The sequence below is a fragment of the Cryptomeria japonica genome, chromosome 3, assembly GCF_030272615.1.
Source record: "Cryptomeria japonica chromosome 3, Sugi_1.0, whole genome shotgun sequence".
Taxonomy (NCBI): Eukaryota; Viridiplantae; Streptophyta; class Pinopsida; order Cupressales; family Cupressaceae; genus Cryptomeria; species Cryptomeria japonica.
The window spans coordinates 49,390,137-49,417,892 of record NC_081407.1 but is presented as its reverse complement, the minus strand read 5'-3'; the positions used below and the strand labels follow the sequence as shown (position 1 = coordinate 49,417,892).

The window sequence follows — 27,756 nt, the reverse complement described above, 5'->3', positions numbered from 1 at the left end:
ATGAAATTATTATACCTTAGGTATGAAACCCTCTTATGGAGTTTCACATAAAAATGATGATGGAATACTCTTTAGACAAGTCCTTCAAGTGTTGATGCAATAAGATGATGATAAAATATCATCAAACATGAAATCATACTTGAAAATTCAATACTTGTAGTTTGTTGTTTCTTTAATGCTCTTGATCAAATTGAATTGGAGAATGCTTGCCCTTAAAAACTTAAATTTATGAATAATAGAAGATGTGCTTTATATAGGGTTCAAATGGTATTTTTTTAATTTAAGCCGACATAAAATAGTTGAGTACAAAAATGAGACAAGAGTTCAAATTTTGAAGGCTGAAACTAGGAATAACTATAATTTAAAAAAAGTTTTGTGGGCCGCAATTATTTGGTGCCTTGGTCCAACCAAATTAGGGCCTTTGAAAGGGAGTCACAAGTGTCAAGGTTGATTATATTTTACCTTGTCCTAATTTAAATATTTGATTAAAGTTAAATTGTGGGATTAACAATTAAATTATAGGGTAGGATAGGACCCAAATAGGATTAAAATAAACTAGAAAAAAGACATACTAAAGCAGGGGTCCGAATAGAATGTGAAATTATAAAGGGATACAATTTACTATGCTACGATTACTCAGGGGTCCGAATAGAATGTGAAATTATAAAGGGATACAATTTACTACGCTACGATTACTAAGTGTTTAATGGTCACTATGTCCATTAATTTAGATTAAATAAATAAAAAATAATGGTATATGTTCCAGAGCCATTAACAAAACGGTGGTAAAACGCTTCTTTTCATGCTATGACATAGATGTGACTCTTTGTGGCACTCTATAGGAACCAATCACCATAAATTATATACTCAATATCTCCACAATGCTATCTTATAGGAATAAATCACAATACTTAACATCAATAGGGAAGTTCAAGTATACAAGAGATACGCTCTAAGAAACACTCTCAAGAAGATTAGTATAATGAGGATATAACAATTAGAATAGATAAAGAAACATGGGTGATAGTACATTACACTAATTTATGCAATTGCTAATAAATAGGTCAGTTAGAGTATCAACTCATGTTTTAATAAAAATGGTAAGATTGGTTCATTACCTTTGAGATTTTTTAAACTCCTCATCCAACTATTATTTCATTTCATTGTTGCCACTAGATTAAATTAGGATAGAGAATGATAGATTTATGTAAATGGATTTGGGAGAGGAAATAGGTTTGTTGGTTATGGTTAATTTTCAAGTGTTGGAATAATTGAACAAATGTTATGGTCTTTTTATTTTCCCTTACAAATTTTTTATCTATTATTTCACGATAGATGCATTTTATAAGTATTATTATTTTTATTCATTTGTCAAATAATATATAACAACCATCTATTTAAATTATCATTAGCTAAGAAATTTATCTTTTAATTTCTAATTATTAATAGTTCTTTAAAATAGTTAAAAAAAATATGATAACACTAAAAGCTAACTCCATAATGATTTATAATTTGACTAAAAACTAAATTAAATAATAGAAATATCATCTTTCTATCATTATTTCTGATATGATTAAATCAAATGAATTTGATAAATAAGGTATGAACTATACCTCTAAATGTTCTTGTAGTTGTATGTGATGCCCTATAGAAGCACAATTTTTTTTATACTTTCCAATTATCCTGTTCATGCTTTATTTAAAAAATATTTCAATCATTAAAACTGTATGGAATAAAAAAAATATTTTAACAAATTAACATATTTTAATTGATATCAAATTTATCAATTCATAATTTTATTTAAATATAATATGTAAAAGAAAATAACAATTAGAAAGTTCATGCTTTATCAAAGAATTATAACATCATTGAAGCTGTATAACATATATAAATTTTCTAAAGAATCAACGCATGTTAATTGCTATTATATTTATCAATTCATTTTTATTTTTTTAATACAAAACTTAAGAAAGATACCAATTAGAAAAGTTTAACATATATAAAAAAATTACTTCTAAAAAGTTTCAAAAAATGGAAGATAAGATATCATGTACTAAATGAGAACCCAATTTATAGATAGGAATGTTAGATCATGCATTATTGCTAATGTTTAAGGCAAATGGAAAAAGAGATTAATATTTATCGATTGCGAAGACTTCTTACAAATTAATATTATTGATTTAGAAAGTAGTCTTTTGAAATTATGGTCTTAAAAGTGCTTTACAGTATAAAATAAATTACAAAATTAGAATAGGAGAATCTCTAATATAATCATTACGAAATCAAGCAACTTACAATTAATTGATTTCATTTCTTGAGGAAACCAATTCATAAAATTTTTGATTAAAAAAATTTTATTTTTAAATATCGCTACAAAAAGTGTTCATATTTTTTTAGTAAATAAATTTATGACAAAGTTTATTTATTAAATATGTAGATATTTTCATTGTAATCTTGTAAAGTAATATTATATAAATTTTAGTATCTTTTTGTATGTAAATAATATTTAGAAAATAATAAATTAGAGAGGAGAAAATAACTTATCATAAAAATACAAGATATACTATTTAAAAACTCTCGAAAAAAACAGACTAGAAAGCACAACTCAACTTAATGTATTGTCAAATGAATCATAGGGGTAATACATTCACAAAGATTCTCCATGCAATACTTCAATTCAATCAATTTTATTTTTTTTAATAGAAATCTAATTGCATAAGCCTATAAAAATTCATTCCTTACATCATTAATCCCATGTGTCTGATATATAGAATTAAGGATCCCAAAATACCATGGTATAACTTCTCATGATCACCAACATAGAGCCATCTTGGAATAGAAAATAACTCTTACACCAGCCTCTTTGATTTTCACCACTCAAACTGACATATCTAACTCTCAAGTGTTCCAGTGTTCCCCATTAAGCAATAACTACATCTTACACTCTATAATAATAGAATATTCTTCAAGTCGGCCATATAACCACCTCAATGCCTCGTTACAATAATATTTGTATGTCCTAAGAGAATAATAAAATAATGACATATGTCCCCACCCTCACATGGGTGTCTCATAATGCCCATTCCATGGTCATTGAAGATACATACATAATTTCTTATCTAGAAGTAATAAGCTACATTAAATCTTAGGATATACAAGGTGAATAGCACACCTAATCCTAATATTCTCCCACTTGATATTCATATTGTAAAAGCCTAGGGGCTCTAAAAAAGATCAACTATCCACCAATGATTTAACTATTTTGTGCCAACAAATTCCTCTATGCCCATAGGATTAAAAGAGTATCTATAACAGTCTTCGGACATGTAGTGCCGCGGTTAAAACACTTCGTTGGTGAAGCGGCCACAATGGTTCAAATCCCTGCGGGGCCTTTGTGCTCGCAAGGCCTTGTGCCTTCGTTGGGCCATTGTGCTTGCAGATTTGAACAAGTGAAGTGTGGGGATGAGGTCCCCCGTTTGTGGCACACTGGTTCATAGCTCCTAGTCAAAAGCGTTTACCCCTGTTTTTTTTTGTTTTTTTAAAAGAGTATCTATAACATCCATTAAGTGATCACCATCTTGACTACAACACCTTCATCCTCCATCATGCCCACGGATTAAAGATTAAAAACTGAAATAAAGTACATCCTCTAAATGTTATGTTTCAATTTTAAGAGAAAATAAAGTTCATCTTCTCCCTATGAAGACTATGTATCTATCATATACTTCACATAAGTAGAATATTAATCACATTCATCACTAACACATCCAACAAACTATATGTTAAAGTAGGGTAAACACATTACAAGTAGACCTTCATCTATCAATGTATATAACCTAATCCATGCTTCCAAGTTCATGTACATCCATTATCTTGATCAAAGTCTATCTAGACATCTATACTGAAAATATACTTGAAGACCTTGGTACTATGGTCCAATTATAATTATACCTCCCTAAAAAACATAATATATGGGTAATGTATATGTTGTCATTTTATGACACTTTTGGTCCATCAATAAGAATCAATCAGAGATCTATGTTCCATGGACCACTGCTATCCCAGTTGATCAAATCCCAAGTCAAGAAATCAAGAAAATGTTTAAGTGTTTTCTTGTCATGAGGTGAACCCTTGCATCTTTCCTTTGCACCTTGGAGTCCTTTGGTCCTTTCTCCTTCTCTTTTCCTTCTTAGGAATTCTGGATTTTGTGATTTGGGGAACCGGTCTACCCCTTCTCTTTTTGGGAAGAGATATCTCGTATCCTCGAACCCCAGAACTAATACTTCCCTTTCCAGATTTTTGGATTCAGGGAACCAGTCTACCCCTTCCTTTCTTGGGAAGAGGTATCACGTCTCCCCAAACCTCAAAACCCAACCTTCCTTTCCTTTCCAGATTTTAGGATTCGTGTGGAACCGGTCTTCCCCTTCCCTTTTTGGGAAGAGGTATCTCATATTTCGCTTCCTTTCTGGATTTTGGGATTCAGGGAATTGTCTAACCCTTCCCTTTCTGGGAAGACATATCTTGTCTCCCCGAACCCTAAAATCCGACCTTCCCTTCCTTTCAGGATTTCACGATTTAAGGAACCGGTCCACCCCTTCCCTTTTGGGAACAAACATCTTGTCTACCCAAACCCCAAAACTCGGTCTTCCCTTCCTTTCCAAATTTTGAAATTCGGGGAACCAATCTACCCTTTCCCTTTTTTGGAAGAGGTATCTCATCTCCTTGAAATCTAAAGTCCGCCTATTTCCTCCCTCTCATCCCATTGAACTCCAGGGTTCCCGACTCCTCTCCCTATGCAACAGTTTCTTGAGGGCCTAATGCCTTACCTCCAATGACTTGTAACACTTCCAGATGGCATGATCAACACTAAAGGCTCTTAACGCTCCACCAACTTCTGCAACTTGTATACTTTCATTCATGGAGCTACAAGGGCACATTTAATGTTTTTTGTTGAATTTCCATCAATTGGAATCCAAGGCAGGGATAACTTTAAGAAACCACCCCCCGAGCAAAAGTGTAAATCCTGGCGAATCAAACATTATTTTTGGAGGGGAATTTTCATATTGATGGCGAATTTTTTTTTCAAAGTAGGAAAAAAAAATTATTTTGTATTGGCGATTTTTTCCTAGGGTACGAAAATTACATAAAAATCTAGCAAATAATACCTTGTTCTGTGTGTAAAATAAATATTGTAGGAGGCGAATATTTTTCGTTTAAAGAAACAAATATATAATTGTATGGGCGAAAATTTTCAGTCCGAAGGAAAAATTATTTAAGCATATTGCCAATTTTTATCCACCGCTTGAAAATTATTTAATTTGTTTGGCTAATATTTTGTTATTGATGGAAAAATATATATTTTATTGAAAATATCATGAATTCATTACCATTAATAGATAAGGCACATGATACATCACATCACATCAATACATCACATTGAGTCCAGACTCTGCACAATGTATCGATAAGCGTAGCCTCTTTGACACGTGAAGGGTGACACGTACCTAAAATCCATCAATGATTTTAAACCGTTACATGATCGTAGATCAATGGCTGAAGTTTTATTTAGGCCCAAATTTCTGAAGAGAATGTAGTTTAGGAGAAAGTGCTCGTAATGGAATTGGATTCAATAGACACGTATCAAATGTCCGGGTCGATAATGTCAGTCATTTAATATATGTCTAGTCACTAACTGCAATCCACTCTATCCACACGACTTCCAATGCGGTACTTGGTACTGGTTTATAAATTATAGCTGTTTCCAATTTGGTACGGGTTTATAGCTATTTCCAATTTGGTACTCATGCATTTATTGGAAAGATTTGCAAAGATATACGAAAGATTTAAAAAAATTTAAAGTAATTAATACGGTTAGAGAGCTTCAACTATTTATGTACGATCTTTGCTTCTTTCATCTTTAATTAGCCTTTGGTAGACAAATCGTCGGAGCTCACAGTATTTAAATCTTGCCTTTGATTTAGGTCTATAGGCTCAAACTGTTTAATTTGGTAATCTGATTTCTCAAGATGGACACTCCTATCCACTTGAAAAGCATTTCTGCAAAGGACCAGAGGGCCTTTTTGGACTCTGTTAGAGACCCAACCCTCCAATTAGTCTGCAAGGAGGTTGGGATGTTCACTAATGAGGCTGTGAGGATGGTGCTAGGCAAAGACTTTCTGCATAACGAAAACAGATACCGTGTTAACACGGACATTACATCCCGGTTCTTGACATCTCTTATGGACCTCGGAGGAGACAAGGTGGATATGTTGATGTTGTTAAGGAAGGTGTTTAAAGAAAAATTTCTTAGAGACGACGCTACTGTTGTCGTCCTTGCAGAAGTAGGGGTGGGGATCACTTGGGTGAGTGAATTAACCAAGCTTCTCCTCCCTAACCAAAAAGTGTCAGTGGTCAGGCAATCGTTTCTTTTGAACCTGAATGCGGAGCAGTTGATGCATCATATGGGCACGGATTGGCAGGGACTTTCTCTAGAAATGGTTCCTCCTGGATGACTTTCCAAACTACAGTTGGCTTGAAGAATTCTCTCAACTTATAATGTCTGAAGAATTCTACATGGCGGGAGGGCCAGATTCTTAGGGTAAACCATGAATGTGTCCACTACATGTGCCCTAGCCCCGACCCCCTAGTAGTTCTGTTTTTTTGGCTATGTCCTGGTAACCTCACAAGCTCAATGGCTCACTCATTTTGGCTTTAAAGTTTTTGAGGGACTCAAGTCTCAGACATGTAAAAATTGTAAATTTTCGAAACATAAATATTAATGATAATTTTGAAAATTCCAGTTCGTTTCAGTTTGCCTCTTATGGATATAAAAATGCTTTCTATTTCATTTTATTGATGATATTTTTGCAAATGCTTTTTGTCTATAAGCTACGTTCAATATTTTGTTAACCAATGGAAATAAATTTAATACAGTGATCTTTTTTATGTAATGCTTCTTCCTCTATATTTAATATATATAAAAAAAATTCAGTTCATTCCATTAATTATTTGTACATTGATTATGGTTGATTATAATTTTATAAATATAAAAAAAATGTTGTTTATCTCACGAAAAATAAGTGAATTAAAAGTCCAACTTACTTCTTGTTGAAGTTTTGAACTAGTGCATGCGTGGGTTGGTACATGCTATGATTTATAGTTAAGATTTTGTCATTATGAAGAAATTTGAGACATTTATGAACGGTAGATGGGATTGCTTTCATGGAAGAGAACCAACGATGTCCTAACTTCACATTAGATTGATCTGATGTAGGAATGATAGCAAAAATGACATCTAAGCACTTAGTACCAACCTTAATGAGAAGAGTAATAGTACCTATAGTAGGACAAGAGAAACCATCAAAGATCTTAACCACTAAATCAAATTTATCATATGTTACTTCATGCAATTGTAAAGTATAAAGATATTCTTAAGTTATTACATTCACCATACATGTTGGATCAATGAGAACCCCTCGTGAGAGTATGTCTTTGATCTTTGCAGTGATATATAGTGGGCAATCAAGTGTCTCAATAGTTTCACTAGGATCAAAGGTAATGCATATTGCATAGGTCCTTAGGAGGTGCAGGTTTATCAATAAGATTCACCACATTATTAGACTCAAGGCCAAGGTCATTTGAAGAAATTCAAGATTCTCAGACTCAATTAGAGAACAAGATTAGACTCAATTAGATCAATGGCTTAGGGTGGATTTCGTCCTGAATGTGGGAAGTAAACACATTCGTGAGAACTTCGCCCGAAATTGAACGTTTTACATTTAATTAACTATAATTAAGTCTATAAAGCTCTATTTCGGGCGGAAGTTGAAAAGGATTAAAAAGACTTCAAAAATAGTCCGGAAAAGTGACTTGAGTCTAGTGACATGTCCGAAAAATGGCAAAAGTCATGGGACCCATGACAACTGACAATAGATACCATCGTCTGTTGGATGAGAACAGATCAACGACTTAGGGTGGATTTCGGCCTGAATCTGGGAAGTAAACACATTTGTGAGAACTTCGCCCGGAATTGAACATTTTACATTTAATTAAATATAATTAAGTCTATAAAGCTCTTTTTCGGGCGGAAGTTGAAAATGATTAACCAGACTTTAAAAACAGTCCGAAAAAAGTGACTCGAGTGTGGTGATGTGCCCGAAAAATGGCAAAAGTCATGGGACCCATGACAACTGACAACAGATACCATCATCTGTTGGATGAAAACAGATCAATGGCTTAAGGTGGATTTCGGCCCGAATGTGGAAAGTAAACACATTTGTCAGAACTTCACTCGGAATTGAACGTTTTACATTTAATCAAATATAATTAAGTCTATAAATCTCTATTTCGGGCAGAAGTTGAAGGATTAAAAAGACTTAAAAAACAGTCCACAAAAGTGACTCAAGTGTGGTGACGTGCCTGAAAAATGGCAAAAGTCATGGGAACCATGACAACTAACAATAGATACCATCATCCGTTGGATGAGCACAGATCAACAGCTTAGGGTGGATTTCGGCCCGAATGTGGGAAGTGAACACATTTGTGAGAACTTCGCCCGGAATTGAACGTTTCACATTTAATTAAATATAATTAAGTCGATAAAGCTCTATTTCGAGCGGAAGTTGAAGGATTAAAAAGAATTTTAAAACAGTCCAAAAAAGTGACTCGAGCGTGGTGACGTGCCCGAAAAATAGAAAAAGTCATGGGACCCACGACAACTGACAATAGATACCATCATCCGTTGGATGAGCACATATCAACGACTTATAGTGGATTTCGGCCTGAATGTGGGAAGTGAACACATTTGTGAGAACTTCGCCCGGAATTGAACGTTTTACATTTAATGTCCTCAGAATTTGGACTGAAGCAATGAATGTTTTGTCCTTCGACGGCAAATAGATATTAATAATAATTAATAAAATTACAACAGGATTCTAGATATTTTGCCCTTTAGGTATTACTTTTGTACTTTTCAATGTTTTCAAAATAAGTGACTCATAAATCATAATCGTATTTCATTTCATGGACAAACCAGTAAATTGAGGGAGATTAACAAACGGCTACTAGATTGAGGAATGCAAGTTGCAACAGAGTTTGTCTACCCCAATCTAGTGAAATAGAAATTTCGGGTAAAATCTAAAACACCTACATCCTACCTTTTTTACTTTTTTTAATCTTGTGGTTCGATTTGAGGGTTGGCATTTTCAAGCTTGTATCTAGCATTATTTTAAATTATTAACAATAACAGTGATGGGGAAAACGGGAAGCAGTAGTTCAACACAAAGCCAAGTGAAAAAAAATGTACCTAACCGAACTGGTTAAAACACCAGGTTTCACTGATGAATACCATGATATTTATGACCCTGCTATCCATGGTGAAAAGCGTATCATAGATATTAGATATGCATTGTCTAATAAGGCAGCAGATCGAAGCAGGGCAAAATTTACTATTTTGAACACAATGTTAAAACAAAGAACAAAAAAAATTGCATCGTGGGATGTTGGATTGGGAAGCATGGTGTTACCTGAAGTGTTCCCTTGCCCTGATTTTGTCATGATGTGTGCCAAAAATTATGATGAAGATAAAAAAGTAATTGTCAATAAAAATACAAAAGAGGAAATTCTATCCATAAACGTGGGAGAATTTGCTCGTTTGTTGAACTTTGGGTTTGAAGCACAAAACTCAAACGTCCACATTGACCTAGGAAAGCTGACAGAGAATTATGAGTCTCGATCAAGGTCATAGAGATTCATTTATCAGAGCTCTAATAATGTGTGGTACTTCATTGGATCAGAATCTTAAGCCTCCTTATGATTCTAATATTTTTGTTCCATGGGTTCAGGATACTATTTCCTTGCTGACTTTTTTCCTGGGATTGGAAAATGATAGGTAAGTGGGTGCTAACCTTCTTGAAATTATTTTTAATATCCATTTTGTAACTCAGCCAATAAGATATAATTTTGTTGAGCACGTTGTTCAATCCATGCAAAAACAATTACTAATGATCAAAAAAGGTTTCTGTAAGACATTTAGGTTCTCATCCTACTTGTGCTATCTCCTTCTATCCAAGTATCGTGCAATATTCGAGACCAACAATCTTCACATTGTGAACTACAAGATTGATGAGAAGACTCAGAACAGAACAGAGTGTCCAATATATGAATGGACACCAAAGATAAGGATGCATGATAATAGAAAGAACTACAACCATTTTGTAGACTTTTTTTTGGCACCAATATATAATGAAATTACAAGCACTCCAATGCCTAGATTGCCTATGTCTTGTAGAGATTGCATTCAACTCAGAAGTCAAATACAATTGGTTGACTGGTTCTTCACGGAATAATACACTGTGTTAAGGTTTTACGGATCAGCAGTAAAACCCTACAGACTTCCAATACACGTGACAGAGAGGGTATTTGCATTGGAATATGTACGACAGTTGGAGAGCACAGATAGGCACTTCCATGGTCAGCAAAAGAAGAGCATATTTCCTTCCTTGCCTTTCTCATGTGGAGGGTTCACATTTGAGAGAAAAGCATTCAATGTGGCACATGATTTTTTGATAGTTTTTAGCTTTGGTGATGAGGGTCTTTGGCAGTATGATCCAATCGGTGTAGTTCAAGCAAGGCTTAAGAAAAATGGGAACTCTTCAGCGTTATGTCAACATGAAAGTAAACCATTGCTAGAAAAGCTTAGAAACATGGACTCCTGGGATGAAGTATAAAAAGAGATGGAGAAAATTGCCGCTGACAATAACATTTCAACAGAAGAAATGTCATCACAAATTATGGCATTGCACACACAGAGGACAACAGAGGAGGGTCAGGGCATCCAAAATAGGAGGTCCTACAATTTCTACCAAAAATCTACTAATCCATCTAACAAATCTATTCCCAAAACAATTCTGCAAGAATGTAAAGACAGTTATTGGACTCAAACCAAAATAAATGATTTTTAGACTATGAGGAAGAATCTCGGTGAACCAAAGACCAGTGCAAAATTTGAGTCCATCGACGAGGATGAAGAGTTTAGCAAATTGTGGAATATGAAGCATCCTACAACAACATATGACAGGAGTGAAGATGATAATGAGTATAAGGTTGAGCCCACTCCAACAACTACTACAGTCCCTAAAATATTAGGTGGAGTCAATGAGTCCATGAAAGAAAAATATAGCAAAAGGGCAAACATTGTAGAAAAAATGGGTTTTGAAGGTGGTGGTCTAGGTCCCAGAGGAGAAGGCATTTGGTATCCACTTGAAGTACAACTTCCATCAAATTCAAAATCAAAAAGCTCATGTTAAACTAATCATTGGACTTGATTCTTCAGATTCATCACGGAAAGGTACTACTCATTACCCTCAGGGTCCACCTACATTTGTTTCAGGTTCAAATCCACAACCACCACCACATCATGGTATTCCCATTGGTGGTGAATCAAGTGCCATTGCCACTAGTGGGCAATCTGGGGATAGTATTCTTATTAGTGTCAGTAAAGTGCCACTGTGACTGGTGGGGTTGGCATGGGTACTACTACTGATACTAGTTGTCTTGGTGTTGGACAAGGGCAACAACAAAATATCTCTCACAAGAGGCCACTAGTGGTAGATACTCATACTATTCAAAATCCTATATCAAGTGCCACTGACACTATAAATCTATCATTTGCAGCTTCAGATCAGACCCCTCAAAAGACTATAAAAACTACACGTGAAAGTGACAGTGGGAAAGGATCAAGAATGGTTGTTGGTAATCCTCATAATGCATTAGTTAAAACCACAGGCGTAGGTGGAACTGGATCCTCTGCTATTCCTATTTCACCTTTCAAACATTCAATTGCTTCAGCAAGCCCAGATTTTTAATTTCGTGATTACTATAAAAAATTTGAACACGCAACAAATGCAAATAAAGAAAAAAAGAGAGCATTTCATAGGGTTGCCCTGACTGAAATTTTAGACGAACAACATGCAAGGAACAGGCTATTTCCAACATATGACCCACACAAAGATATGATGGAGTTCATGGTTGTTATTCCCCCAACTAAAGATAAAATTCCACCACACAGTCAGATAGATCCCTCTGAATTTCAAGTTAGCACCCTCCAAATGAATTTTTCCAAAGTACATAATGTGGACAAAATTAGTGTGTCAAAAAGGACTAACGAAGTCGTCTACACTTCACTGCTAAAGGTGGAGAGAGAAAAAAATAAATTGGAGAAACAAATAGAAAAGTTACAGGCAGGCCTGGCAAACGAAAAATCAAAGAGGAAAGCAGCAGATAACAAGTGCAATGATTTACAGAAAAGGATAAAAAATTCAAGCTCCGCAGTAGAAATTGCAGAGCAGGAAAAGATGGATGCATAATTGAAGGACCTAAGAGAAAAACTGGCTAAAAGCAGTAAAAAAATTGATGAGGAAAGAGTCAGTTTTCAAAAATTATACAAAAGTTATGAGTCTGTTGCTGCCGAAATAAGAAAAATACGGGACCTATTGGATCATGAGAAGGAAAAAGCAAAACATTTTGAAAAGGAAGTAGAGGAAGAAAGGAAAAAATGTGCACAAATGAAAGAAGACCTGCACAATGAAAATGATAAAATTAAAACTTTGGAGGATAGATTGAAAGATAATATGAAAAATACAACGAAGTATATACAAGAAAATAGTTGGGGGAAAATAATGCAAAGGAGTGACAAGTTGTGTGAATGATTTGAATTGAATGAAAGTCTGAGATTAATTTATATGAAAATCAAAGGGCACATTGAGAAGGGCATACATGTTTATTCAAAAGAGGATATGGCAAAACAGATTTTGCAAGTAGTCTATAGTACCAGTGACAGCTATTTGGCATCCAAGGGAATTAAGAGCCGCATTGACGCCACAGTTAAGACATCATTTATCCTTCAAAATGGTCATAAACTAAGGGAAACATTAGAAGTTATGGATAAATGGAGCAAAAAGATATTGAAGCTGCAAGAAAAGACAACTACTTTGATTAAACGTGGTTTGCCTAAGACCGTTGACCCATCAAATAAATTCATTGGAAAATAAGCTTACAAAAAAACATGGAGATAAAAATAAAGTTTGATTTGGACTTGCTTCCTAAGAACACAACTCCCCAAATCTTTTTGGAGTTCATCCAACCATTTACAACTCTGAATGCGGTATTGGGTGAAACAGTGATGTCAAGTCACTCTTCTAAATATGGATTGTTGACGAAGTTGCAGTTGACTTTCCATAGTTTAAAGAATATTGACCTTCCATTAGACGAAGAGTGGAGCACCCTACAAAAACTGGCACAAAAATCTTAAGAATCATAGTATGTATTGCACAATTTTCTGCTTTTACTCTTAATTTCAAGGTTTTATGTTTTTTCTGCTTGGAATTTGGCATTGCTTGAAATAACTCTATTTTATGAACAGGAAAAAACCAGCACTCGCTATTGCTAATCCAACCTATGAATCTATGATGCACAGTGCAAACCTTCAGCCTGTAAATTTGTATTCTCAAATTCTCCCAAGTTTTAATATTTCTGCATTTCTCTATTTCTGATTACTAGGTTTTGGGAACTACTATTATCTATATTTAATTTGTCATGGCTTGAATTAATATCTATATTTTCGAACAAGAGACATCAGACATGTAGCAATTGTTAAATTGCTAATCCGGCCTGTGATGGCCATGTAAATTTGTGCTAAGTTTGTGATTTTGATGTTGAGTCTTCACATGTTGCAAATCGACCTGAAGCTGTTGTTGCTCCCTTGTTTCTATAAAAAGGAATTCAGAGTCATTTGCAAAGGGTTCTGAAACTTTGTATTGACTTTTGCATGGAGAATCACACAGAGTGATGTATTGAATGAATTGTATCATATGGCTATATTTTGAAAGAACTAATAAAAATCTAAGTTCTCAAACATGTCTAAATAAACATCTATGTATCAATAAACACATTATGATCTTTTATTATGCTATTTTAAATCTGGAAATAGAAAGTTGAAAAATACAATTACAAATCAATATTAAATTCTAATTGCAAAAAGTTGACAGACTCATAAAATATCAAGTTATCAACCATAATAATATGCTTTTGTAATATGAATGATGAGATACAGTAATAAGATAAATAAATACCAATCTCTTACAGTTGTCATTCATCCTCATCAAATTCAAAGCTTTCTTGATTCTTGTCTGTATTTTCTTCACTCTGAGTCTGCATACCTTCGTCGAACTGCATCTCAATGCTACCAATAGGTCTAGTACATGAGTCAACAGTCCCACTGGAACTTTGGTTTGAAATTTTGCCCAAACCTCTTCTTTCACATTTGGACCTCCAGATTTGCAGTGCCTTATCGTAAGGAAAAGTGTGGACATCATACCTAGATGTATAGAGCCTCAAGCAATTTTCCAAATTTTTGTTTAGTTTGTTTCTACTTTGATTTTAGGAACCCCAAAAAACTGAAAACTCTCTCATCTTCCACCGAACCCAATATCATGGTAAGACATAAATCAGCAAGCTTCAAATATTCTGGCATTGAATCACGCAACGCTACGTTCTCAGCTATATATTTCCAAATCCTTGTTACTGATCCCTCTTCACGGGGGTTTCTATTGTGCCATATTGTTCCCTCATAGTGTATGCAAAACGAGATGATTTCTCTCTAAGACGAGTTTCATCTAATATTTCATTTATAGTTACTCCATTCAATTCTTTGGATATGCAAAATTGTTTTATTAAAGTCAATAGCTTACTTCGAAAATCAGCAGCACTGTTGAGGCTCCAATATTGAGGAAACACAATAGACATGGCTTCGAGTAGGTTGTCATGAGGGAATCTGTTTCTAATTTGTGAGGAAAGATCATAGGCAATTTTCTTCACAAAAGTAGTTACAGACTCAACAATCTTGTCAATATCTTCCCTTGTAACTCTTCCTAGTTGCTTCCTGGGACGCTTTCCTGGTTCCTCGGGTTCGACCGTGGCATAGAAGTGCATCGGTATCTCAACTCCCCGTACATTGGCACATACCTCCCCGTTTGCACCGATTTGTAAAAAGTTATCAGGATTGTTCAAATCTATGAGTGTCTGCCACTTAACAAATTTTTCATCAGATAGTGTTGGTTGATTTCAATAGAGATTGCCGAGGGTCATGCATATCATCTTACGCAGTGTAGCATATTCTACAATATACAGAGCTCTTTTTGGGGCAGCCTTCATAATATTCCTCATTTCCTCTAACATGGGCAGAAGAGCTGCTAAAGTTAAGAGTCTCTAGATTACTTAACCTCCGAAGAAGGTCAAGAAATTTTGGTTGCTCTGATTCGTCGCGAGTTGTGTGAAATAGTCCAATCAAGGATGGATATTCTAAAAAAACTCGATGCACTTGACCATCCAAAGAGATCCATTTGGTATCATTATCCTTGAGAAACTTGTTCCCATCAGTTATTCCATCAGCAAAGTATTGAAATTCCATAAATCGCTTGAGACTTCGACAGAAGTGTGAGTAGAGCTCTCTGATTAAAATTTTTTTTTTTCTTACCGAAGCATACTTGCTCACAATTCCAAAAGCTAGATTCATTCTGTGAGCCATGCAATGAATTGCAATAATGTATGGTGCAAATGAAATTTTAATCTTTGTAGAAAGACTGTTCCTGTGACCTTGCATTACTGAAGCTCCATCTGCTCCAACACACACCTTTTTTTTGGCAACCGTCATGTCATCCATACCTCCATATTCAATTAAACTTCTCTTTACTAGTTGAAATAAATTTCCCACTGCCGCACTCCTTCATTTTAGCAACAGATAGTAGATGAGGTTGGCAGGCATGATTTTGTACAGTATAAACATGCATGCATACCCATGAAGTATTGTCTACTGCCGTAACTTCATCTAAAGAAAATGCAATAAAGTTTGACTCTTATTTTTCCTTTACATCTTCTTTTTCAACCTCAGCAAGATAACTTTCCCATTCCCATCCACTGTTTACTGACCAGTGTCTATTAGGATAGTTAGGAACTTTCAAAAAGTGTAATAAACCACTAATTGATGGGAAATTTGTCATAGCACGCCCCCTGCTCACAATATAAAAAACCAAGCTTAACTGAACAAGTTTTTCCAATTCTATTTGCATTGCTTTTCCAAAACTAGCTTCAATAGAACCTTTAACTTCAGCAGGCTTCGTCTGTATTTTCTCATGAAAATAATACTCTTTAGCATTCCTCACATGCTTACATTCCTCCTTTGTTTTCCATCTTATCACCGATTTTCCAACTTTGTCTATTATTTATTTTTCATTAACTTTACCCATATGCTTTTCTATGCTGTCAAATTTTAGCTGCAACCTTATTTCCTTGTTATATGGGGTAGTTGGATAGTTTTTTTTGATAACTGAACACCCAATAGTCTGAAGCTTTGTGCTCCCTTGTCTTATAAAAGGGAGAATCAAGACTGTGTAGGGGTTCTAAGTTTTGTTTTGAGGTAAGAGCATGTGGTAAAATAGTTTGATACAGATTTGGAGAACTTCCAATGATATTGTTTTCCCGATTTGGTTTCAGTTGTTTGATAAAATTAATGAAAAGACATTATTTGGTCGTCTACAATTTGTGTTTCTCTCTCCCATATGGATCAGTATATTAAAAATATATTTAATTTGTTGATACATTTTTATGTCTTCTATGTGATCCTTTCAACGGGTTTTCTCAAGTAGGAATTAAATTCTATTGAATGGATTATAGTGGGTAGAGGAATTCAATTTGGATTAAGGAGGGTTTTATGATAGAGTTGCTTGCACATTTATGTTATGCATAAACATAATTCAATGCCAAATAATTAGAACTATAGCTATTGAAGGAATACATATTAATTTGGTGATAAGACTTTGATGCCCTATGGAAAAGGCACCAATTAGTTATAGCTCCAAACAGATAAAATATAAAATAATCTTTATTTAGAATTACGTTGGTAGGATTTAGTTTATTTTCATTTTTCTATTTTCACCTCATGCCTATGAATAATAGAAGATAAAAGGATAATTGAATCAAGGTTGTAACTGAATAAACCTTTGAGAATTGTATGAGATTTTATCTACTTAAAATCACCATATAATTTTGAAGAACTAATAAATAAAGGTGATATTGGTTCACCCACCAAGGTTTGGCAGAGCCTAAAAAGCAAAAGATATTAACCTTCTTAGTTAATTCTTGTTTGTTGGCCAAGTCCGTCATTATACTTGAAAATAAGGTTTGGCATACCTTTAGAGTGTAATGATCTGTTGATTTGAGAATCAATAGGACCAACTTTTGGACCTTGGTTGACATCAAAGGCAACAAGTTTGACATCAATGACAACACAAAATCATATTTGCAACAAGCTCATCACAATAGACATTGGATAAAAAGGTAATATATCTTATGCTTGAGTGTGTTGAAATTTATTTGAACAATTTGTTTTTATATTTTATGGAAATTTGTCTTGATCCCACTTCTTGGACTTAGCGACTTGATTATGAAGCTCTTAATTTTTTATGTCAAATATGTCATGAGTGTGGAGATTTATAAAGTGCCCAAGGATCAACCATGCAAGTAGTTGAACTAAGGTACCTTTTCATTGTACACCTAAGGTTGAAAATGGCAAAGTCCATATTGCATAAAAGGTTGCAAACAAGGGCTTTATTCTTGTTAAACCTTGTAATAAGAGAATAGGACAAAAGAGAACCTTCAGGCATAGAAAGGGAGATGGAATCTTCAATCAGTTTGATGCCTTGGAAGCTTTGGCTCAGGGGCATGAGATTTTAGTGTTGAGCACACCACAAAACTTACACAAGGGGAGGGGAAGTGAATCAATCTGGACCTCAAATCATTTTTCTCCTGATCAATTAAACTTCAAACCACACTTAACTAATTACAATAATTATGAAATATAAAAGCACAAAGCACAACATACAAATGAGCACCAGATTTACATGGAAACCCTAAATAGGGAAAAAACACGGTGAGAATCACACTCACAATATGAATAATTGATTGCACAGTTTAGGCACATGACCAAGGAGCTCCCTACCCCTAAAAGAACATGCAAGATAAGGTGAACAACCTTAGGGTAAGATATAAAGGGTTGCACAAATTGCCAAAAGGAACATACTTTCTTTTGGTAGGTGCAGAGGATCAACTAACTAAAACGAATAAGATCTCTTGATCTTAAAATTATCCTTAGACCACTATGTCAAGCAACCAATATTATGGCAAACATATCTAGCTACAAACACTATCTCAACTGTCTTTCACACTTTTGCAATATTAAATTTTCTTGTGCATCGATCACATCTACTCCACATAAATTCACGTACATCTCATACTCAACTCATACATCTGCACTCCTATTTATATAAGATAATTCACTAAAACACTAAATTAGGTCGGCCACAAATAGAATACACAATATTACACAGATTGGTCCAACTAGACATATAACATCAAATGCGGTCAAGTCTAGGAGATAGAGAGGACGAAGACACATTATAACACAACCTTTCCAAATGATTTCAATAAACCGCACACACTAACACATCCTCCAAGGTTGGCACCAAGTGAAACATGTAGATAAACAATGTAGCATGCCAACCAGTCGGTCCAAAAACATTCTCCAATGTACACAACTTAATGTGGATCAACACACGCCATGGTGAGACCCATATCAACATCAAAACTCAACCACCAAAATATGTTTGGACCAAAAAGGCATGATCCAAATTGAACTTATCGCCTTAGTCACTTGGAATCGGACCAACTGATAGTATTGAACTCAAAACATCATAACTTCACTTATGGGCCAAACCATCACTACAAAATTAAACTAGAACATGACACAAATCAAATAAACATGTACTCCAAGCAATGACACTAAAAAATACATATCAAAGAACTGCCAAGCATTCTTCAGACCACTTCTAATAGACATTCCATTGTCAAAAACATCAACAACTAATTCAACCATCTGAGCAATAAAGGACCTGTAAACTTGATAGTACAATATACACAGATCATAAACATTATATTCAGAATCGCAATTTATAATCTTCACATACCAAAGGAATTTGCATTCCTCCACTGAGACATTATGATTAAAAACTCTTTCTTGCATAAATTTTGTTTCCTGTATATTGAACCTTCTACTACACCAACCTTTCAAAAATACCTCATGCTTACTCAATATCATAATCAGACCAATTTCAAGATCCGACCATACTTTTCTAAATCATTTGTAACATGGTGACATTAATGACAACGCAAGAAAGGTTGACATCAATGACAACATAGCACAACTCATCTGCAACATATGGTGACATCAATGATAACACAAGATAGGTTGACATCAATAACAACATAACACAATAACTCATCTGCAACACATGGTGACATCAATTACAACACAAGATAGGTCGACATCAATGACAATATAACACAACAACTCAAGTTTTAAACATTTAGTTTTTGGAGTTGGTTCCTTGGGAGAAGTCCACTCAGATCTTGAAGTGGTCCATAGTTAGAACTTGTTAAAGTTTAACCTCAAAGACACACGAATGGAAACAAATCAAAATATTGTGATTACTGGTGACTTACTACCATGTGGAATTAAAGAGTCAAAATATCGTTCAGCCTTGGTTGGTTTCACTCCTCATTCAAAGAAGGAAGTTTTAGATTTTGGAAAAGGCAGTGGGGTCTTGCCTTTTATGGGATTGCAATAAAGGTCCTTTAAAAGGGTTGCCATAAAGAAGCCCCATAAGGTGGGATGTAAGAAATTTTAGGAGAAAGTGAAATTAACTAGGGAGACGTTGATAGAATTATGGTCAATGAAAACCATTGATTCTCATTTATCTCCTTCTTAACGACAATTGTTCTTTTATGAAATGTAAGGGGTATGAATAGTATCCCTGGACAAAAGGCTATTTGGGAGCTGATTAGTACTCATTCTTCTGATACTCTTTTCATTCAGAAGAACGAATTGTTTGTGGAACCTGTATGCTTAACAAGGCTTCCAAAACTTGGGGAAGAGCTCAATGCCAATACATAGGGTCTAACAAAAACTCAAGAGGTGTTAGTTACATCTGGGACCCGCACAAAGTTGTTACACTTTGGTGGATCTCTAGTAGATCCTGTATTTTTATGGTTGCTTCGAGTATGAAATCTAGTGAGGTTATTCTTTTCACCAATGTATATGCTCCAACTAATTTTCTAAAAAAATTATTGTTGTGGTTCAATGTCAAATGTGTTTAGCCCCTTGCCATTTTTCTTTCTTGGATCCTCACTGGAGACAATATTGTTTCTAGTTTGAAGGAAAAAGGGGGAGCCACAGGGAAGCTTGAGCCTTCTTTTAGGCTTTTGACGGATAGTATAGACTTATTGAATTTGGTGGACATAAAGCCTATTAATGGTCTATTTACTTAGAATAACAACAAATATGGGGAGCATGCCATTTTTAAAAGGTTAGATAGGTTTCTAGTTTCCAAATATCGGGTTGGTGATAGTTGAGTTATCAGCTTGAAGAGATATCAGACTAGAGAGGATCTAACCATTCGTCGATCAAATCTTTTGCTAATTTTTTAAGAGCCTCTAAGAATCCTTCCTTTGAATTCTAGCTTATGTGGCTTCAAGGCCCTTATCTTCAAGATATTATGCTAGAGTGGTGGCACAAAGGGAAGATTTCTTATAGTAAAATAATTTATTATTTTTTAAAAGAGTATAGTTTGTTAAGCATAAGATTAAAAGGTGGAATAGATAGTGTTTTTACAATCTATTTTTGGCTAAAACAATTTCCTAATCTCATTTGGATGCCATTACTCATCATATTTGAGATCATAGTCTGACTTAAGAAAAATGTAGAGATGAGTCTAGTGCTACAAAGAAGCTAGAGAAATGAGAGTTACGTGAGGATATTTTTTGGAAGCAAAAGTCACATATCGATTGGCTTCAGAAGGGAAAAAAAATACTACCTGTTTTACAACTCAGTTAAGGACAAGAGGCATAAGAATTCGATTGCTTCACTCTTGTCCTCTAAGAGAAATCAACTCTCTTCATTCAAAGACATTTCAAGGGAGGTTACTCAGTTCTATTCAACTTTGTTTACTAAACACTCTCTTATTGCTTAGGATGAAAAAAATATTATTCTAGATTGTATTCTTTCCCTGGTTTCTAATGAGATGAATGACGCTCGTATAAGACCTATCTCCTTAGTTGAATTGGAAGAGATTGTATTCCGGAAGAAGGAGAAATCATCTAGTCCTGAATGATTTTCTATAGAATTTTTCTAGGAGTTTTGGGAAATTATCAAATCAGACCTTTTGGAGGTAGTGCAGGAGTCAAAAAGGAACAAATAGATGTTAAAAGGCATGAATTATACATTCTTTTTCCCTTGTTACCAAAAGACAAAGGGGTCAATTCTGTAGATCTCTTTAGGCCTATAGCTCTATGCAATTTGGTTTATAAAAATAATTACTAAGTTGATTGCAAAGAGACTCAGCCACGGCTCAACAAAATAATTTTAAAGGAGAAAGATGGCTTTGTTGTTGGTAGGCAGATTTTGGATGGGATAGTGTCAAATGGGCTTTTCTACACCAAGTGCTTATAGTTTTTAGGTTTGTTAATAAGTGAGTCAATTGGGTCATAAGTTTTGTCACCTTATCTTCCTTTTCAGTTCTTATCAACAACAAGTCTTCTAAGTTGTTTGGAGCCTCTAGAATCCTTCATCAAGGTGACCCCCTATCTCTTTATTTGTTCATATTAATCATTAAAGGTTTGGGAGATTTATAAAGTCTTGTGCAAGGCAATGTTTGATCCATGAATGGAGTTGGGGTAATAGTTTATCTCCTCACTCTCATTTATAGTTTGTGGATGATATTGCTCTGATGTGTTTAGCCAACGTCAATGAGGCAATTAACCTAAGAAGGATATTGGATATTACTTAGTTTTTTCTGGGCAAAGAATGAATGAAGACAATTAGAATTTCTTAGATTCATAGATTCCAAATTAGTTCCTTTCCTATTGTTTACCTTGGTGTCCCCCTTAATGTGGGTCCTTTGCCATTGAAGTTGTGACAAGATGTGTTGGATAAGTTTCATAGGAGGGTGAGCCATTGGACTTGTAGGTAGCTCTCAACTGCAAGGAGAGTAATGTTATTGAAATAAATGGTTTAGGCCCTCCCCGCTTATAGATTCTTTGTGCAAAGAACTCCTTCAATCTTCATTAAGGAATTTGATTATTTATCTCGTGAATTTCTATCAATTGGTACTTCTATTTCTACAAAGTTGAGTTCGGTTAAGTGGGAGTCTATTAATAAGCCAGAACAAAAGGGTGGTCTTAATTTTTGACAGTCTTGCCTTAGTGATCAGGTTTTGGCTACAAAGCTTTGTTGCAATTGGTACATCAATTTGTTATAACCCTAAATTTATTAATATCGAGAGGCATTCTACAATGTCATCAAGAGGTGGAGTGAAATGACGTGACTGTGTTAATGTTAACTTTAATCTTTTAGCTTAAATTTCTCAACCATTCATATGTCAAAATATTAATATTAATTATAAACCTCATATTTTTAATATAAACATCATATAAAACAAAATATATCCTCATCAAGATTATAGGTTTTAGATATATATATAAAATTAAAAATAAAGATATTTAAAAATAATCCACTATTTCATATTTACAATATTTTTTTTTGAATATATTTTATAAATTTTGATTTTTAATGATTTTTTTGAACAATGATAAGAAGTTTAAAATTTAAATATAAAAAGTTAGATGTCAATTATCAATTAAAAAATTGTATAGATAAAACATAAATAAAGTAATTTTAGGGTAAATAAAATAGTTTCAATTGATATCTCTAAGCATTTCTTTAGATAGATGTATTTGAGATATCTATACTAGTATATTTAAATTCATTATTATCTTCAATAATTTATAATATGAAAATTATGTTTTTATTGTATAAATGCAATGATATTATTTATTTAGTAAATGATTGTTAATAATTAGAGAAGGAAAATATAATATTTTATTCAAACTTATTGTGCTTTTTTAGTTTTCAAAATTCACAATAAAATTACATTTAAAAAAATAGAAAATTGCTTTTAACACGCCTATGAGTAGACTGAATTTCCATCTCTCTATTATTCACTCCAAAATTGTAGTTAGAAGTGGAAACTAACGAAGAGTTTTACATTGGCTCGGAATCAAACAAGAAGGGGAATGAAGGAAGCTATGCTGGTATGAGGGCACAAAGAGCTTATCGAATGAGGATTCAAAGAGAAGTATTTCGAAGGAAAAAGGAAGAATACACTATAGACAGATGGAGCAAAGGGTGGTTCTTGCAACGCATTTAGGAGGAGAAATCTACGCCTGTTGCAATGGTAAGATGAAGGGAAATATATAGAGAACTATAGATTGGGAAACTGAGCTTTGGCATGGCAAAGAAAGCGGCCAAGCAACTATACAAGGAAAAAACACAATAAAAGAAGACGAGAAAGAGCATGGAGAGTAGGAGAGGATTCGAGGCTGTTTAGTTTTAAGTTTTCCTTCCAACTATTCTGTTATGATTTTAGTATTTGTGTTATCTGGGAATGAGTTTGCAGATTTGTATAGTTACTTAACCCACTAGAATCGAACTAATGTTTGAGCAAACTGAAGAATTACAACGAAATGTGTTCCTTAAAGATCGTCGTCGTAACCCGCAAACTAACCCACGTCATTACTAGAATCGTTTTTAAATATATGTAATCCATCATGGTGCATGTAAATCGTTTGGTCTAAGTTGTGCCCCCCATCTCTCATGCTTCTTGATTTGCATGCTAGACTGAATCGACCTTAAGCTTAGCCTATAGTAATTACATTTCCTGAAATATTTCTAAATCTTTCCCAACAAATCCATTTTGGGTAATACCCTGCAATCATTTCCCTGAATCATCTTGTCAAATAGACTGCACGCATTATCTATACATGTGCATTTTGCCTATACGTCTGTTTGGATACCCTTTATATAGTTATTTGCATAAAAATTTGTAAAATTCCTCGGTACATGCCCGGCAATCACTCTTCTCATGCTTATGTTACTGAATTTCAAGCACCCATTTTGGCGCAGGTGGAGAGGAATGTTGGCAATGTTAGGTAAATCATGCTAAATATCAAACAGTTGCATTTGCTAGAAAGTTTCAAAAGCCTTTTCAACATATACATTCTCTTCAATTCTTGCAATCAATACATTTTGTGAGATGACATCTCCTTGAGACATTCCGTCGAACAGTTCTCGTGCTTTGTTTGTGCTACCACATTTTTTTGGTGTAATCTTTTCTTTAACAGATAATATTGAGTCTTACATTGTTGTAACACAATTAATCCTTCGTGAATCCTGAATTCTTTTAGGTCACGGATCTATTATACCACACCCTTAATATGATTTTCTTTATTATTCACAATTTATTTTACTGGAAGCTTTTGTGTCTGATTTGTACAGTCCTCTTAACCCTCTTAACAACTTCTTTGTCATTATAAGAGTCTAATTAATGATATTTTTATATGTATGCAAGTCCATCATTTGGTCTTGTAATGTGTGAAAAATTAGGGTTTTCATCATGAAAGGGATGAAAATCGCTAATTTGTCATTACATTAAAAAGATGAGTGAATACAATAGATTCAATCACAAATCAGTAATGATAAAAGCTGAATACTTATTGGATTCAAGGAGGTGTGAATTGATTTGTTTTTTTTTGTGAGTTGAAATGCTGAAATTAGGGAAAAGTGCTGAAATTAAAAGCAAAAATGTGGAAACAATGAGCTACAGTCATCAAATTGAAGCATGCACCTGGATCTGAGCAGTATATGCAGATTTGAATTTGATCTCCAAAGAAAGCTCCCAAAATGTTGAGATCGGAGCGTCTATCGCTCTGGTCCTCCTACATTTTCGCACACTAAAAAAGGTTTGATTCGTCTTTGCAAATAATGCATATTTTGAAAATAATAACTCCGTACCTATTTCCTACACATAGAGAAAAAGGGAAATAGGTTGGAAATTGAGGTTTGCCTAAGTCAAACCCCGGTTTTGGAATTAACCATGAAATAGAGATGAAAGATAATTGAATTGCTCTAAATGAATATTAACTTTTACGGGAGATGCTAAATAATGACTGAAAACCAAATAATATACTTTATGTGAAGTTTTGTTTGTCTCCACATGGGATTAGGGTTTCATGAAGTTTTTGATAAAGTATTATGTAAATCTCCACTTCAATGCTTGAATCTTAATTTTTTTGTTGCTCCAAGGCTTGAAGGGAGACTGATTACTTGCTCAATTGCTTGAATGCTTGATCTCGTGTGTTTATTCTTATTGATGTATATCAAAATAAGAGGGGAAAGCCTCCTTTTACCTGTCCATAGGAAAACTTGCTAATTTCTCCACATGAGCCGACACAAAGTTGGGAATCCCACTCTGAAAATTTGAAATAGGGCAAAAGGTTTTAAAGAGGGCCCAATTGAGGAGGACCATAGCATGGCGCTCTTGTCCTATCTCAATTCAAGGCTAGGGCAAGGTGCCATGATAATGTGCAGGGTCAAAATAAAGACCATCTTGTATGGTGCGAGCAGAATCAAGTCTCAATCAAGCCTAGGAGATTTAGTCGGGCCACTTTAACAGGAGTATGAAGTCAATCATACTCTCGGTAAAGTACAAGGGTTCGCATTGAAAAACTTTCACCAAGTCACCAAGAAGGAAATATACACTAAGCCTCCAATGGACTTTAAGATCTTACAATTTTGATGACAAGATAAAAGAAAAATCATGAGAGAAAGAGAAAGAGGGAACCATGACTAAAAACTAGTAAGGTTCTCTTACCATGAGTCATGAAAAGAAAAGTACCAAAATTACAAAGAAAAAAAACTGTTTGCTAAGTAATTTAAGTATCAAGATATGCAAAAGAGAGAGACATTGAGCGGAATGTATGCCCCCACATTAAAGCGATTGCATACGCCTTATCGGGAGCAATTGCTTTAAGGTATGATACACCCAAAAAGACAAGCACGTTATCACAATAATATGCCCCCAAGAAAAGAGCAAATTAAAGGAAAATAATCACAAGACATAAAACAAGAGTTAGTTTCACTTAACTCTAGGATCAATATATTTTTTATGATAAATAATATATATAGAATTGTTGTCATCCTCCAAAGAAAGCAAAACCACCATGGAAAAAGGACACGTGTCTTTTGAGTCGACATGGGACAGACCAAAAGACATCTCAACGCTTTGCATTGTCCTCAAGTAGACAACACTAGGGACAAAAAATAGAAGAATTGAGAGACTTGATAGAAGATCACAAAAAAGCAAGAGAGGACAGAGATAAAGAATCTACGACATGAATGAGGCTAATCAAGCAAACCATCCACCTCCCCATCTTGCTCATCACTATTTAGGGAAGGTGGACGACATGCAAGAGGAGCAATATCGAGCACAGTAGATGGAGCTATCACAAGTTCCAAACAAAGACCATGCTCTAATGATGAATCACTTTGTCTGTTACTTGGAGCTAGGATTAATGCTTTTAAAAATTGTTGAGATAAATCATTGTCAAGATCAATATATTTATATTCATCATCTGAATTATTAGCATCAATATTTTCATCATGAACAACATTCTCACTTATTTCATCATCAAGATTAACAAAAATAGGAGCTCTAATAGGAATAGAACTTGAACCATCATTTGTCTTAATCATTTTACTCCTTGGAGATTTAGGTTGAACCTCTTCAATAGGAGAAGGTTGAGAAAATGATATATTATGTCAACAGTTGGTTTCTTCAGAGAAGAAATGGTTTGAGAAGAGTTCACGAGTTCTAGCATGATGTCTCTGTCAGTCTTCTCTCGCACAATGGTTTCATTTAGTTTTATCCGAAGGTTGTGAAGGTTTAAGTTCATCAGGTATAGGCTTCTTCTCTTCTTTTAAGGAAGGTGTATAGGAGAAGGTCTTTTAGGTTGGACAATAGAAGATGTTGATCGCTTCCCTTTATAAGATGCAGGAGGCAGAACCGCACCATATAAAGGAGGAATGGGAGGTGTAAGAAGGATACCAAGTCCATGAGGAGGAGGAAGGTTTTTGTCCTTAGGAGGAATCATATGTTTATCCTTAGGAGGAAGAATAGGTTCACGCTTAGGCGGACTAATGGATTTAGTATTAGGAGGAAGAGGGAGAGGATCCTAATGAGAAGGAATATGGTCCTTGGTAGGAGGAAGACTAAGTGTTGGATTTCTAGGTTCACTCAAAAATATGATCATCTCATTCTTCCATTTTTTATAAGATTGAAAAAGAGAATCACTTCTAGGTTTAAGAGGTTGGAATTGTTTGGAAAAAAAATAATCAAGACAAACATCTCTTTGCCTAACCATGGGTTGGTACATGCTATGATTAATAGTTATGATCTTGTCATCAAGAGGGAATTTCTAGCATTTATGAACAATAGAAAGGATCGCTTTCATGGAAGAGAGCCAAGGATATCCCAGTTTCACACGAAATTGTTCCGATGTAGGAATAATAGTAAAGTTAACATCTAAAGCTTTAGTACCAACCTCAACTAGAAAAGAAATAGAACCAAGGGCGAGACAAGAGAAACCATCAAAGATTTTAATCACCACATCAAATTTCTTATATGTCACTTGATGCAATTGTAAGTTATAAAGAAATTTTTCAGTTGCCACATTAACCATACAAGTCGGATCAAT

General features: G+C 34.5%; 1 pseudogene; it reads right to left on the bottom strand.

Annotated features, from left to right (window-relative positions):
• The window catches only part of LOC131033032 (truncated transcription factor CAULIFLOWER A-like), a 173,116-nt pseudogene that overhangs the window by 116,095 nt on the left and 29,265 nt on the right, over nucleotides 1-27,756 (bottom strand).